We start from the raw sequence: 12,954 nt of genomic DNA on the forward strand, positions 1-12,954 counted from the left end.
GTTTTGGATCAGTTGGGTTTGGATCAGTTGGGTTGAGATCAGTTGGGTTTGGATCAGTTGGTTTGGATCAGTTGGTTTTGATCAGTTGGTTTGGATCAGTTGGGTTTGGATCAGTTGGTTTGGATCAGTTGGTTTGGATCAGTTGGGTTTGGATCAGTTGGGTTGGATCAGTTGGGTTTGGATCAGTTGGGTTTGGATCAGTTGGGTTGAGATCAGTTGGGTTTGGATCAGTTGGTTTTGGATCAGTTGGTTTGGATCAGTTGGGTTTGGATCAGTTGGTTTGGATCAGTGGGTTTGGATCAGTTGGGTTTGGATCAGTTGGTTTGGATCAGTTGGGTTTGGATCAGTTGGGTTTGGATCAGTTGGTTTTGGATCAGTTGGGTTTGGATCAGTTGGTTTGGATCAGTTGGGTTTGGATCAGTTGGTTTGGATCAGTTGGGTTTGGATCAGTTGGGTTTGGATCAGTTGGGTTTGGATCAGTTGGTTTGGATCAGTTCGGTTGGATCAGTTGGTTTGGATCAGTTGGCTTGGATCAGTGGGTTTGGATCAGTTGGGTTTGGATCAGTTGGGTTTGGATCAGTTGGGTTAGGATCAGTTGGGTTTGGATCAGTTGGTTTGGATCAGTTGGGTTTGGATCAGTTGGTTTTGATCAGTTGGGTTTGGATCAGTTGGTTTGGATCAGTTGGGTTTGGATCAGTTGGGTTTGGATCAGTTGGGTTTGGATCAGTTGGTTTGGATCAGTTGGGTTGGATCAGTTGGTTTGGGTCAGTTGGTTGGATCAGTTGGTTTGGATCAGTTGGTTTGGATCAGTTTGTTTGGATCAGTTGGGTTTGGATCAGTTGGGTTGAGATCAGTTGGGTTTGGATCAGTTGGTTGAGATCAGTTGGTTGAGAGAAGTTGGGTTTGGATCCGTTGGTTTGGATCAGTTGCGTTGAGATCAGTTGGTTTGGATCAGTTGGTTTTGGATCAGTTGGGTTTGGATCAGTTGGGTTTGGATCAGTTGGGTTTGGATCAGTTGGTTTGGATCAGTTGGGTTTGGATCAGTTGGGTTGAGATCAGTTGGGTTGAGATCAGTTGGGTTGAGAGAAGTTGGGTTTGGATCAGTTGGGTTGGATCAGTTGGTTTGGATCAGTTGGTTTGGATCAGTTGGTTTGGATCAGTTGGTTTGGATCAGTTGGGTTCGGATCAGTTGGGTTGAGATCAGTTGGGTTTGGATCAGTTGGTTTGGATCAGTTGGTTTGGATCAGTTGGTTTGTATAAGTTGGGTTGAGATCAGTTGGGTTTGGATCTGTTGGGTTTGGATCAGTTGGGTTTGGATCAGTTGGGTTGAGATCAGTTGGGTTGAGATCAGTTGGGTTGAGACCAGTTGGGTTTGGTTCAGTTGGGTTTGGATCAGTTGGGTTGAGATCAGTTCGGTTTGGATCAGTTGGGTTTTGATCAGTTGGGTTTGGATCAGTTGGGTTTGGATCAGTTGGGTTTGGATCAGTTGGGTTTGGATCAGTTGGTTTGGATCAGTTGGGTTTGGATCAGTTGGGTTTGGATCAGTTGGTTTGGATCAGTTGGGTTTGGATCAGTTGGTTTGGATCAGTTGGGTTGAGATCAGTTGGGTTGAGATCAGTTGGGTTTGGATTGGTTGGTTTGGATCAGTTGGTTTGGATCAGTTGGGTTTGGTTCAGTTGGGTTGAGATCAGTTTGTTTGGATCAGTTGGGTTTGGATCAGTTGGTTTGGATCAGTTGGTTTGGATCAGTGGGTTTGGATCAATGGGTTTGGATCAGTTGGGTTTGGATCAGTTGGGTTTGGATCAGTTGGGCTAGGATCAGTTGTGTTTGGATCAGTTGGTTTATATCAGTTGGGTTTGGATCAGTTGGTTTTGATCAGTTGGGTTTGGATCAGTTGGTTTGGATCAGTTGGGTTTGGATCAGTTGGGTTTGGATCAGTTAGGTTTGGATCAGTTGGTTTGGATCAGTTGGTTTGGATCAGTTGGGTCAGATCAGTTGGTTTGGATCAGTTGGTTTGGATCAGTTGGTTTGGATCAGTTGGTTTGGATCAGTTGGTTTGGATCAGTTGGGTTTGGATCAGTTGGGTTTGGATCAGTTGGGTTGAGATCAGTTGGGTTTGGATCAGTTGGTTTGGATCAGTTGGGTTGGATCAGTTGGGTTGGATCAGTTGGTTTGGATCAGTTGGTTTGGATCAGTTGGTTTGGATCAGTTGGTTTGGATCAGTTGGGTTTGGATCAGTTGGGTTTGGATCAGTTGGGTTTGGATCAGTTGGTTTGGATCAGTTCGGTTGGATCAGTTGGTTTGGATCAGTTGGTTGGATCAGTGGGTTTGGATCAGTTGGGTTTGGATCAGTTGGGTTAGGATCAGTTGGGTTAGGATCAGTTGGTTTGGATCAGTTGGTTTGGATCAGTTGGGTTTCGGATCAGTTGGGTTTGGATCAGTTGGGTTTGGATCAGTTGGTTTGGATCAGTTGGGTTTGGATCAGTTGGGTTTGGATCAGTTGGTTTGGATCAGTTGGGTTGGATCAGTTGGTTTGGGTCAGTTGGTTGGATCAGTTGGTTTGGATCAGTTGGTTTGGATCAGTTTGTTTGGATCAGTTGGGTTTGGATCAGTTGGGTTGAGATCAGTTGGGTTTGGATCAGTTGGTTGAGATCAGTTGGTTGAGAGAAGTTGGGTTTGGATCCGTTGGTTTGGATCAGTTGGGTTGAGATCAGTTGGTTTGGATCAGTTGGTTTTGGATCAGTTGGGTTTGGATCAGTTGGGTTTGGATCAGTTGGGTTTGGATCAGTTGGTTTGGATCAGTTGGGTTGAGATCAGGTGGGTTGAGATCAGTTGGGTTGAGATCAGTTGGGTTGAGAGAAGTTGGGTTTGGATCAGTTGGGTTGGATCAGTTGGTTTGGATCAGTTGGTTTGGATCAGTTGGTTTGGATCAGTTGGTTTGGATCAGTTGGGTTCGGATCAGTTGGGTTGAGATCAGTTGGGTTTGGATCAGTTGGTTTGGATCAGTTGGTTTGGATCAGTTGGTTTGTATCAGTTGGGTTGAAATCAGTTGGGTTTGGATCAGTTGGGTTTGGATCAGTTGGGTTTGGATCAGTTGGGTTGAGATCAGTTGGGTTGAGATCAGTTGGGTTGAGACCAGTTGGGTTTGGATCAGTTGGGTTTGGATCAGTTGGGTTGAGATCAGTTGGGTTTGGATCAGTTGGGTTTTGATCAGTTGGGTTTGGATCAGTTGGGTTTGGATCAGTTGGGTTTGGATCAGTTGGGTTTGGATCAGTTGGTTTGGATCAGTTGGGTTTGGATCAGTTGGGTTTGGATCAGTTGGTTTGGATCAGTTGGGTTTGGATCAGTTGGTTTGGATCAGTTGGGTTGAGATCAGTTGGGTTGAGATCAGTTGGGTTTGGATTAGTTGGTTTGGATCAGTTGGGTTTGGATCAGTTGGGTTTGGTTCAGTTGGGTTGAGATCAGTTGGGTTTGGATCAGTTGGGTTTGGATCAGTTGGTATGGATCAGTTGGTTTGGATCAGTGGGTTTGGATCAATGGGTTTGGATCAGTTGGGTTTGGATCAGTTGGGTTTGGATCAGTTGGGTTAGGATCAGTTGGGTTTGGATCAGTTGGTTTATATCAGTTGGGTTTGGATCAGTTGGTTTTGATCAGTTGGGTTTTGATCAGTTGGTTTGGATCAGTTGGGTTTGGATCAGTTGGGTTTGGATCAGTTGGGTTTGGATCAGTTTGTTTGGATCAGTTGGTTTGGATCAGTTGGGTCAGATCAGTTGGTTTGGATCAGTTGGTTTGGATCAGTTGGTTTGGATCAGTTGGTTTGGATCAGTTGGTTTGGATCAGTTGGGTTTGGATCAGTTGGGTTTGGATCAGTTGGGTTGAGATCAGTTGGGTTTGGATCAGTTGGTTTGGATCAGTTCGGTTTGGATCAGTTGGGTTGGATCAGTTGGTTTGGATCAGTTGGTTTGGATCAGTTGGTTTGGATCAGTGGGTTTGGATCAGTTGGGTTTGGATCAGTTGGGTTGAGATCAGTTGGGTTTGGATCAGTTGGTTTGGATCAGTTGGTTTGGATCAGTTGGTTTGGATCAGTTGGGTTGAGATCAGTTGGGTTTGGATCAGTTGGGTTTGGATCAGTTGGGTTTGGATCAGTTGGGTTGAGATCAGTTGGGTTGAAATCAGTTGGGTTGAGATCAGTTGGGTTTGGATCAGTTGGGTTTGGATCAGTTGGGTTGAGATCAGTTGGGTTTGGATCAGTTGGGTTTGGATCAGTTGGGTTTGGATCAGTTGGGTTTGGATCAGTTGGGTTTGGATCAGTTGGGTTTGGATCAGTTGGGTTTGGATCAGTTGGTTTGGATCAGTTGGGTTTGGATCAGTTGGTTTGGATCAGGATCAGTTGGTTTGGATCAGTTGGGTTTGGATCAGTTGGTTTGGATCAGTTGGGTTGAGATCAGTTGGGTTGAGATCAGTTGGGTTTGGATTAGTTGGTTTGGATCAGTTGGGTTTGGATCAGTTGGGTTTGGTTCAGTTGGGTTGAGATCAGTTGGGTTTGGATCAGTTGGGTTTGGATCAGTTGGTTTGGATCAGTTGGTTTGGATCAGTGGGTTTGGATCAGTTGGTTTGGATCAGTTGGGTTTGGATCAGTTGGGTTTGGATCAGTTGGGTTAGGATCAGTTGGGTTTGGATCAGTTGGTTTGGATCAGTTGGGTTTGGATCAGTTGGTTTTGATCAGTTGGGTTTGGATCAGTTGGTTTGTATCAGTTGGGTTTGGATCAGTTGGGTTTGGATCAGTTGGGTTTGGATCAGTTGGGTTTGGATCAGTTGGGTTTGGATCAGTTGGGTTGAGATCAGTTGGTTTGGATCAGTTGGTTTTGGATCAGTTGGGTTTGGATCAGTTGGGTTTGGATCAGTTGGGTTTGGATCAGTTGGTTTGGATCAGTTGGGTTGAGATCAGGTGGGTTGAGATCAGTTGGGTTGAGATCAGTTGGGTTGAGAGAAGTTGGGTTTGGATCAGTTGGGTTGAGATCAGTTGGGTTTGGATCAGTTGGTTGAGATCAGTTGGTTGAGAGAAGTTGGGTTTGGATCCGTTGGTTTGGATCAGTTGCGTTGAGATCAGTTGGTTTGGATCAGTTGGTTTTGGATCAGTTGGGTTTGGATCAGTTGGGTTTGGATCAGTTGGGTTTGGATCAGTTGGTTTGGATCAGTTGGGTTGAGATCAGGTGGGTTGAGATCAGTTGGGTTGAGATCAGTTGGGTTGAGAGAAGTTGGGTTTGGATCAGTTGGGTTGGATCAGTTGGTTTGGATCAGTTGGTTTGGATCAGTTGGTTTGGATCAGTTGGTTTGGATCAGTTGGGTTCGGATCAGTTGGGTTGAGATCAGTTGGGTTTGGATCAGTTGGTTTGGATCAGTTGGTTTGGATCAGTTGGTTTGTATAAGTTGGGTTGAAATCAGTTGGGTTTGGATCAGTTGGGTTTGGATCAGTTGGGTTTGGATCAGTTGGGTTGAGATCAGTTGGGTTGAGATCAGTTGGGTTGAGACCAGTTGGGTTTGGATCAGTTGGGTTTGGATCAGTTGGGTTGAGATCAGTTGGGTTTGGATCAGTTGGGTTTTGATCAGTTGGGTTTGGATCAGTTGGGTTTGGATCAGTTGGGTTTGGATCAGTTGGGTTTGGATCAGTTGGTTTGGATCAGTTGGGTTTGGATCAGTTGGGTTTGGATCAGTTGGTTTGGATCAGTTGGGTTTGGATCAGTTGGTTTGGATCAGTTGGGTTGAGATCAGTTGGGTTGAGATCAGTTGGGTTTGGATTAGTTGGTTTGGATCAGTTGGGTTTGGATCAGTTGGGTTTGGTTCAGTTGGGTTGAGATCAGTTGGGTTTGGATCAGTTGGGTTTGGATCAGTTGGTATGGATCAGTTGGTTTGGATCAGTGGGTTTGGATCAATGGGTTTGGATCAGTTGGGTTTGGATCAGTTGGGTTTGGATCAGTTGGGCTAGGATCAGTTGGGTTTGGATCAGTTGGTTTATATCAGTTGGGTTTGGATCAGTTGGTTTTGATCAGTTGGGTTTTGATCAGTTGGTTTGGATCAGTTGGGTTTGGATCAGTTGGGTTTGGATCAGTTGGGTTTGGATCAGTTTGTTTGGATCAGTTGGTTTGGATCAGTTGGGTCAGATCAGTTGGTTCGGATCAGTTGGTTTGGATCAGTTGGTTTGGATCAGTTGGTTTGGATCAGTTGGTTTGGATCAGTTGGGTTTGGATCAGTTGGGTTTGGATCAGTTGGGTTGAGATCAGTTGGGTTTGGATCAGTTGGTTTGGATCAGTTCGGTTTGGATCAGTTGGGTTGGATCAGTTGGTTTGGATCAGTTGGTTTGGATCAGTTGGTTTGGATCAGTGGGTTTGGATCAGTTGGGTTCGGATCAGTTGGGTTGAGATCAGTTGGGTTTGGATCAGTTGGTTTGGATCAGTTGGTTTGGATCAGTTGGTTTGGATCAGTTGGGTTGAGATCAGTTGGGTTTGGATCAGTTGGGTTTGGATCAGTTGGGTTTGGATCAGTTGGGTTGAGATCAGTTGGGTTGAAATCAGTTGGGTTGAGATCAGTTGGGTTTGGATCAGTTGGGTTTGGATCAGTTGGGTTGAGATCAGTTGGGTTTGGATCAGTTGGGTTTGGATCAGTTGGGTTTGGATCAGTTGGGTTTGGATCAGTTGGGTTTGGATCAGTTGGGTTTGGATCAGTTGGGTTTGGATCAGTTGGTTTGGATCAGTTGGGTTTGGATCAGTTGGTTTGGATCAGGATCAGTTGGTTTGGATCAGTTGGGTTTGGATCAGTTGGTTTGGATCAGTTGGGTTGAGATCAGTTGGGTTGAGATCAGTTGGGTTTGGATTAGTTGGTTTGGATCAGTTGGGTTTGGATCAGTTGGGTTTGGTTCAGTTGGGTTGAGATCAGTTGGGTTTGGATCAGTTGGGTTTGGATCAGTTGGTTTGGATCAGTTGGTTTGGATCAGTGGGTTTGGATCAGTTGGTTTGGATCAGTTGGGTTTGGATCAGTTGGGTTTGGATCAGTTGGGTTAGGATCAGTTGGGTTTGGATCAGTTGGTTTGGATCAGTTGGGTTTGGATCAGTTGGTTTTGATCAGTTGGGTTTGGATCAGTTGGTTTGTATCAGTTGGGTTTGGATCAGTTGGGTTTGGATCAGTTGGGTTTGGATCAGTTGGGTTTGGATCAGTTGGGTTTGGATCAGTTGGGTTGAGATCAGTTGGGTTTGGATCAGTTGGGTTTGGATCAGTTGGGTTTGGATCAGTTGGGTTTGGATCAGTTGGGTTTGGATCAGTTGGGTTTGGATCAGTTGGGTTTGGATCAGTTGGTTTGGATCAGTTGGGTTTGGATCAGTTGGTTTGGATCAGGATCAGTTGGTTTGGATCAGTTGGGTTTGGATCAGTTGGTTTGGATCAGTTGGGTTGAGATCAGTTGGGTTGAGATCAGTTGGGTTTGGATTAGTTGGTTTGGATCAGTTGGGTTTGGATCAGTTGGGATTGGTTCAGTTGGGTTGAGATCAGTTGGGTTTGGATCAGTTGGGTTTGGATCAGTTGGTTTGGATCAGTTGGTTTGGATCAGTGGGTTTGGATCAGTTGGTTTGGATCAGTTGGGTTTGGATCAGTTGGGTTTGGATCAGTTGGGTTAGGATCAGTTGGGTTTGGATCAGTTGGTTTGGATCAGTTGGGTTTGGATCAGTTGGTTTTGATCAGTTGGGTTTGGATCAGTTGGTTTGGATCAGTTGGGTTTGGATCAGTTGGGTTTGGATCAGTTGGGTTTGGATCAGTTGGGTTTGGATCAGTTGGGTTGGATCAGTTGGTTTGGATCAGTTGGTTTGGATCAGTTGGTTTGGATCAGTTGGTTTGGATCAGTTGGTTTGGATCAGTTGGGTTTGGATCAGTTGGGTTGAGATCAGTTGGGTTTGGATCAGTTGGTTGAGATCAGTTGGTTGAGATCAGTTGGGTTTGGATCCGTTGGTTTGGATCAGTTGCGTTGAGATCAGTTGGGTTGGATCAGTTGGGTTTGGATCAGTTGGGTTTGGATCAGTTGGGTTGAGATCAGTTGGGTTGAGAGAAGTTGGGTTGAGAGAAGTTGGGTTTGGATCAGTTAGGTTTGGATCAGTTGGGTTGAGATCAGTTGGGTTTGGATCAGTTGGATTTGGATCAGTTGGGTTTGGATCAGTTGGGTTTGGATCAGTTGGGTTTGGATCAGTTGGTTTGGATCAGTTGGGTTTGGATCAGTTGGGTTTGGATCAGTTGGGTTTGGATCAGTTGGGTTTGGATCAGTTGGGTTTGGATCAGTTGGGTTGGATCAGTTGGGTTTGGATCAGTTGGTTTGGATCAGTTGGGTTTGGATCAGTTGGGTTTGGATCAGTTGGGTTGAGATCAGTTGGGTTTGGATCAGTTGGTTTGGATCAGTTGGGTTTGGATCAGTTGGGTTGGATCAGTTGGTTTGGATCAGTTGGTTTGGATCAGTTGGTTTGGATCAGTTTGGATCAGTTGGGTTCGGATCAGTTGGGTTGAGATCAGTTGGGTTTGGATCAGTTGGTTTGGATCAGTTGGTTTGGATCAGTTGGTTTGGATCAGTTGGGTTGAGATCAGTTGGGTTTGGATCAGTTGGGTTTGGATCAGTTGGGTTTGGATCAGTTGGGTTGAGATCAGTTGGGTTTGGATCAGTTGGGTTTGGATCAGTTGGGTTTGGATCAGTTGGGTTTGGATCAGTTGGGTTTGGATCAGTTGGGGTTGGATCAGTTGGTTTGGATCAGTTAGGTTTGGATCAGTTGGTTTGGATCAGGATCAGTTGGTTTGGATCAGTTGGGTTTGGATCAGTTGGTTTGGATCAGTTGGGTTGAGATCAGTTGGGTTGAGATCAGTTGGGTTTGGATTAGTTGGTTTGGATCAGTTGGGTTTGGATCAGTTGGGTTTGGTTCATTTGGGTTGAGATCAGTTGGGTTTGGATCAGTTGGGTTTGGATCAGTTGGTTTGGATCAGTTGGGTTGAGATCAGTTGGGTTTGGATCAGTTGGGTTTGGATCAGTTGGTTTGGATCAGTTGGGTTTGGATCAGTTGGGTTGGATCAGTTGGGTTTGGATCAGTTGGTTTGGATCAGTTGGGTTTGGATCAGTTGGGTTTGGATCAGTTGGTTTGGATTAGTTGGGTTTGGATCAGTTGGTTTGGATCAGTTGGGTTTGGATCAGTTGGGTTGGATCAGTTGGGTTTGGATCAGTTGGGTTTGGATCAGTTGGGTTGAGATCAGTTGGGTTTGGATTAGTTGGTTTGGATCAGTTGGGTTTGGATCAGTTGGGTTTGGATCAGTTGGGTTTGGATCAGTTGGGTTTGGATCAGTTGGGTTTGGATCAGTTGGTTTGGATCAGTTCGGTTGGATCAGTTGGTTTGGATCAGTTGGTTTGGATCAGTGGGTTTGGATCAGTTGGGTTTGGATCAGTTGGGTTTGGATCAGTTGGGTTAGGATCAGTTGGGTTTGGATCAGTTGGTTTGGATCAGTTGGGTTTGGATCAGTTGGTTTTGATCAGTTGGGTTTGGATCAGTTGGTTTGGATCAGTTGGGTTGGATCAGTTGGGTTTGGATCAGTGGGTTTGGATCAGTTGGGTTTCGATCAGTTGGGTTTGGATCAGTTGGTTTGGATTAGTTGGGTTTGGATCAGTTGGTTTGGATCAGTTGGGTTTGGATCAGTTGGGTTGGATCAGTTGGGTTTGGATCAGTTGGGTTTGGATCAGTTGGGTTGAGATAAGTTGGGTTTGGATTAGTTGGTTTGGATCAGTTGGGTTTGGATCAGTTGGGTTTGGATCAGTTGGGTTTGGATCAGTTGGGTTTGGATCAGTTGGGTTTGGATCAGTTGGTTTGGATCAGTTCGGTTGGATCAGTTGGTTTGGATCAGTTGGTTTGGATCAGTGGGTTTGGATCAGTTGGGTTTGGATCAGTTGGGTTTGGATCAGTTGGGTTAGGATCAGTTGGGTTTGGATCAGTTGGTTTGGATCAGTTGGGTTTGGATCAGTTGGTTTTGATCAGTTGGGTTTGGATCAGTTGGTTTGGATCAATTGGGTTTGGATCAGTTGGGTTTGGATCAGTTGGGTTTGGATCAGTTGGTTTGGATCAGTTGGGTTTGGATCAGTTGGTTTGGATCAGTTGGGTTGAGATCAGTTGGGTTGAGATCAGTTGGGTTTGGATTAGTTGGTTTGGATCAGTTGGGTTTGGATCAGTTGGGTTTGGTTCAGTTGGGTTGAGATCAGTTGGGTTTGGATCAGTTGGGTTTGGATCAGTTGGTTTGGATCAGTTGGGTTGAGATCAGTTGGGTTTGGATCAGTTGGGTTTGGATCAGTTGGTTTGGATCAGTTGGGTTTGGATCAGTTGGGTTGGATCAGTTGGGTTTGGATCAGTTGGTTTGGATCAGTTGGGTTTGGATCAGTTGGGTTTGGATCAGTTGGTTTGGATAAGTTGGGTTTGGATCAGTTGGTTTGGATCAGTTGGGTTTGGATCAGTTGGGTTGGATCAGTTGGGTTTGGATCAGTTGGGTTTGGATCAGTTGGGTTGAGATCAGTTGGGTTTGGATTAGTTGGTTTGGATCAGTTGGGTTTGGATCAGTTGGGTTTGGATCAGTTGGGTTTGGATCAGTTGGGTTTGGATCAGTTGGGTTTGGATCAGTTGGTTTGGATCAGTTCGGTTGGATCAGTTGGTTTGGATCAGTTGGTTTGGATCAGTGGGTTTGGATCAGTTGGGTTTGGATCAGTTGGGTTTGGATCAGTTGGGTTAGGATCAGTTGGGTTTGGATCAGTTGGTTTGGATCAGTTGGGTTTGGATCAGTTGGTTTTGATCAGTTGGTTTGGATCAGTTGGTTTGGATCAGTTGGGTTGGATCAGTTGGGTTTGGATCAGTTGGTTTGGATCAGTTGGGTTTGGATCAGTTGGGTTTGGATCAGTTGGTTTGGATTAGTTGGGTTTGGATCAGTTGGTTTGGATCAGTTGGGTTTGGATCAGTTGGGTTGGATCAGTTGGGTTTGGATCAGTTGGGTTTGGATCAGTTGGGTTGAGATCAGTTGGGTTTGGATTAGTTGGTTTGGATCAGTTGGTTTGGATCAGTTCGGTTGGATCAGTTGGTTTGGATCAGTTGGGTTTGGATCAGTTGGGTTTGGATCAGTTGGGTTGGATCAGTTGGGTTTGGATCAGTTGGGTTTGGATCAGTTGGGTTGAGATCAGTTGGGTTTGGATCAGTTGGGTTTGGATCAGTTGGTTTGGATCAGTTCGGTTGGATCAGTTGGTTTGGATCAGTTGGTTTGGATCAGTGGGTTTGGATCAGTTGGGTTTGGATCAGTTGGGTTTGGATCAGTTGGGTTAGGATCAGTTGGGTTTGGATCAGTTGGTTTGGATCAGTTGGGTTTGGATCAGTTGGTTTTGATCAGTTGGGTTTGGATCAGTTGGTTTGGATCAATTGGGTTTGGATCAGTTGGGTTTGGATCAGTTGGGTTTGGATCAGTTGGTTTGGATCAGTTGGGTTGGATCAGTTGGTTTGGGTCAGTTGGTTGGATCAGTTGGTTTGGATCAGTTGGTTTGGATCAGTTGGTTTGGATCAGTTTGGTTTGGATCAGTTGGGTTGAGATCAGTTGGGTTTGGATCAGTTGGTTTGGATCAGTTGGTTGAGAGAAGTTGGGTTTGGATCCGTTGGTTTGGATCAGTTGCGTTGAGATCAGTTGGTTTGGATCAGTTGGTTTTGGATCAGTTGGGTTTGGATCAGTTGGGTTTGGATCAGTTGGGTTTGGATCAGTTGGTTTGGATCAGTTGGGTTGAGATCAGTTGGGTCGAGATCAGTTGGGTTGAGATCAGTTGGGTTGAGAGAAGTTGGGTTTGGATTTGTTGGGTTGAGAGAAGTTGGGTTTGGATCAGTTGGGTTTGGATCAGTTGGGTTTGGATCAGTTGGGTTTGGATCAGTTGGGTTTGGATCAGTTGGGTTTGGGTCAGTTGGGTTTGGATCAGTTGGGTTTGGATCAGTTGGTTTGGATCAGTTGGGTTTGGATCAGTTGGGTTTGGATCAGTTGGGTTGAGATCAGTTGGGTTTGGATCAGTTGGTTTGGATCAGTTGGGTTTGGATCAGTTGTTTGGATCAGTTAGGTTGAGATCAGTTGATCAGGCATGCAACTTTTCTTCGGATCAGCTGATTTCCTCTTTTTTTCACTAGAAAAACACTGTACAAAGTCTTGGAAAGATTTCAATTTCCTCTTTTTTGTGACTTCCCAGTTGCATGCCTGGTTGATAAGATCAGTGGACTGAGAGAGGTTGGGGTTGGATAAAAAAGTAACCAAATAAATTCTGCATGGCTGTCATTCAGGTACAACAACAAGACCTACCGAGTGGACGACATCGACTTTAATATCGATCCCATGAACACATTCGACAAGTTGGACGGCACTAAAATAACCTACGCCCAGTACTACCGGGACGCGTACGGGCTAAATATCAGTGATCTAGGACAGCCACTGCTGGTCAGCAAACCAAAGAAAAGGGTGAGTTATTTCAGATCTTATTGAAAGGGCATTATATAACACCCAAGTACATCCTTGTCATTTGATTGGAGGATTGTAGGTTAAGGGGCATTCAATAAACAAACCATTGCACGGCCTATGTCATAACCGTTCATTTTTGGTTCCATTCACCCTGCATTTTTGTCCCATCTCTTTTGATCTATTGCACGCCGCGCGCACTCTACGATGCGCAGCGGCCCGACACTATACAATCTTCGCACTATTTAAACCATTATCATGCATAAAGGCAGTACAAAACTTGCCTTTGAAGTTGATGCAGTTGCATAGATGGGTTTTTTTTTAAATTGGATTAAGAAATTACAATATTGATTTTCATTATGGTCAATGATTTGACTTTTCAACCTCTGTTAGCCTTGACCAAGCTGGAAAAAGTAGTGGATATGG

This window comes from Patiria miniata, unplaced genomic scaffold, assembly GCF_015706575.1.
Source record: "Patiria miniata isolate m_02_andy unplaced genomic scaffold, ASM1570657v1 HiC_scaffold_8, whole genome shotgun sequence".
In the NCBI taxonomy this organism is placed as follows: Eukaryota; Metazoa; Echinodermata; class Asteroidea; order Valvatida; family Asterinidae; genus Patiria; species Patiria miniata.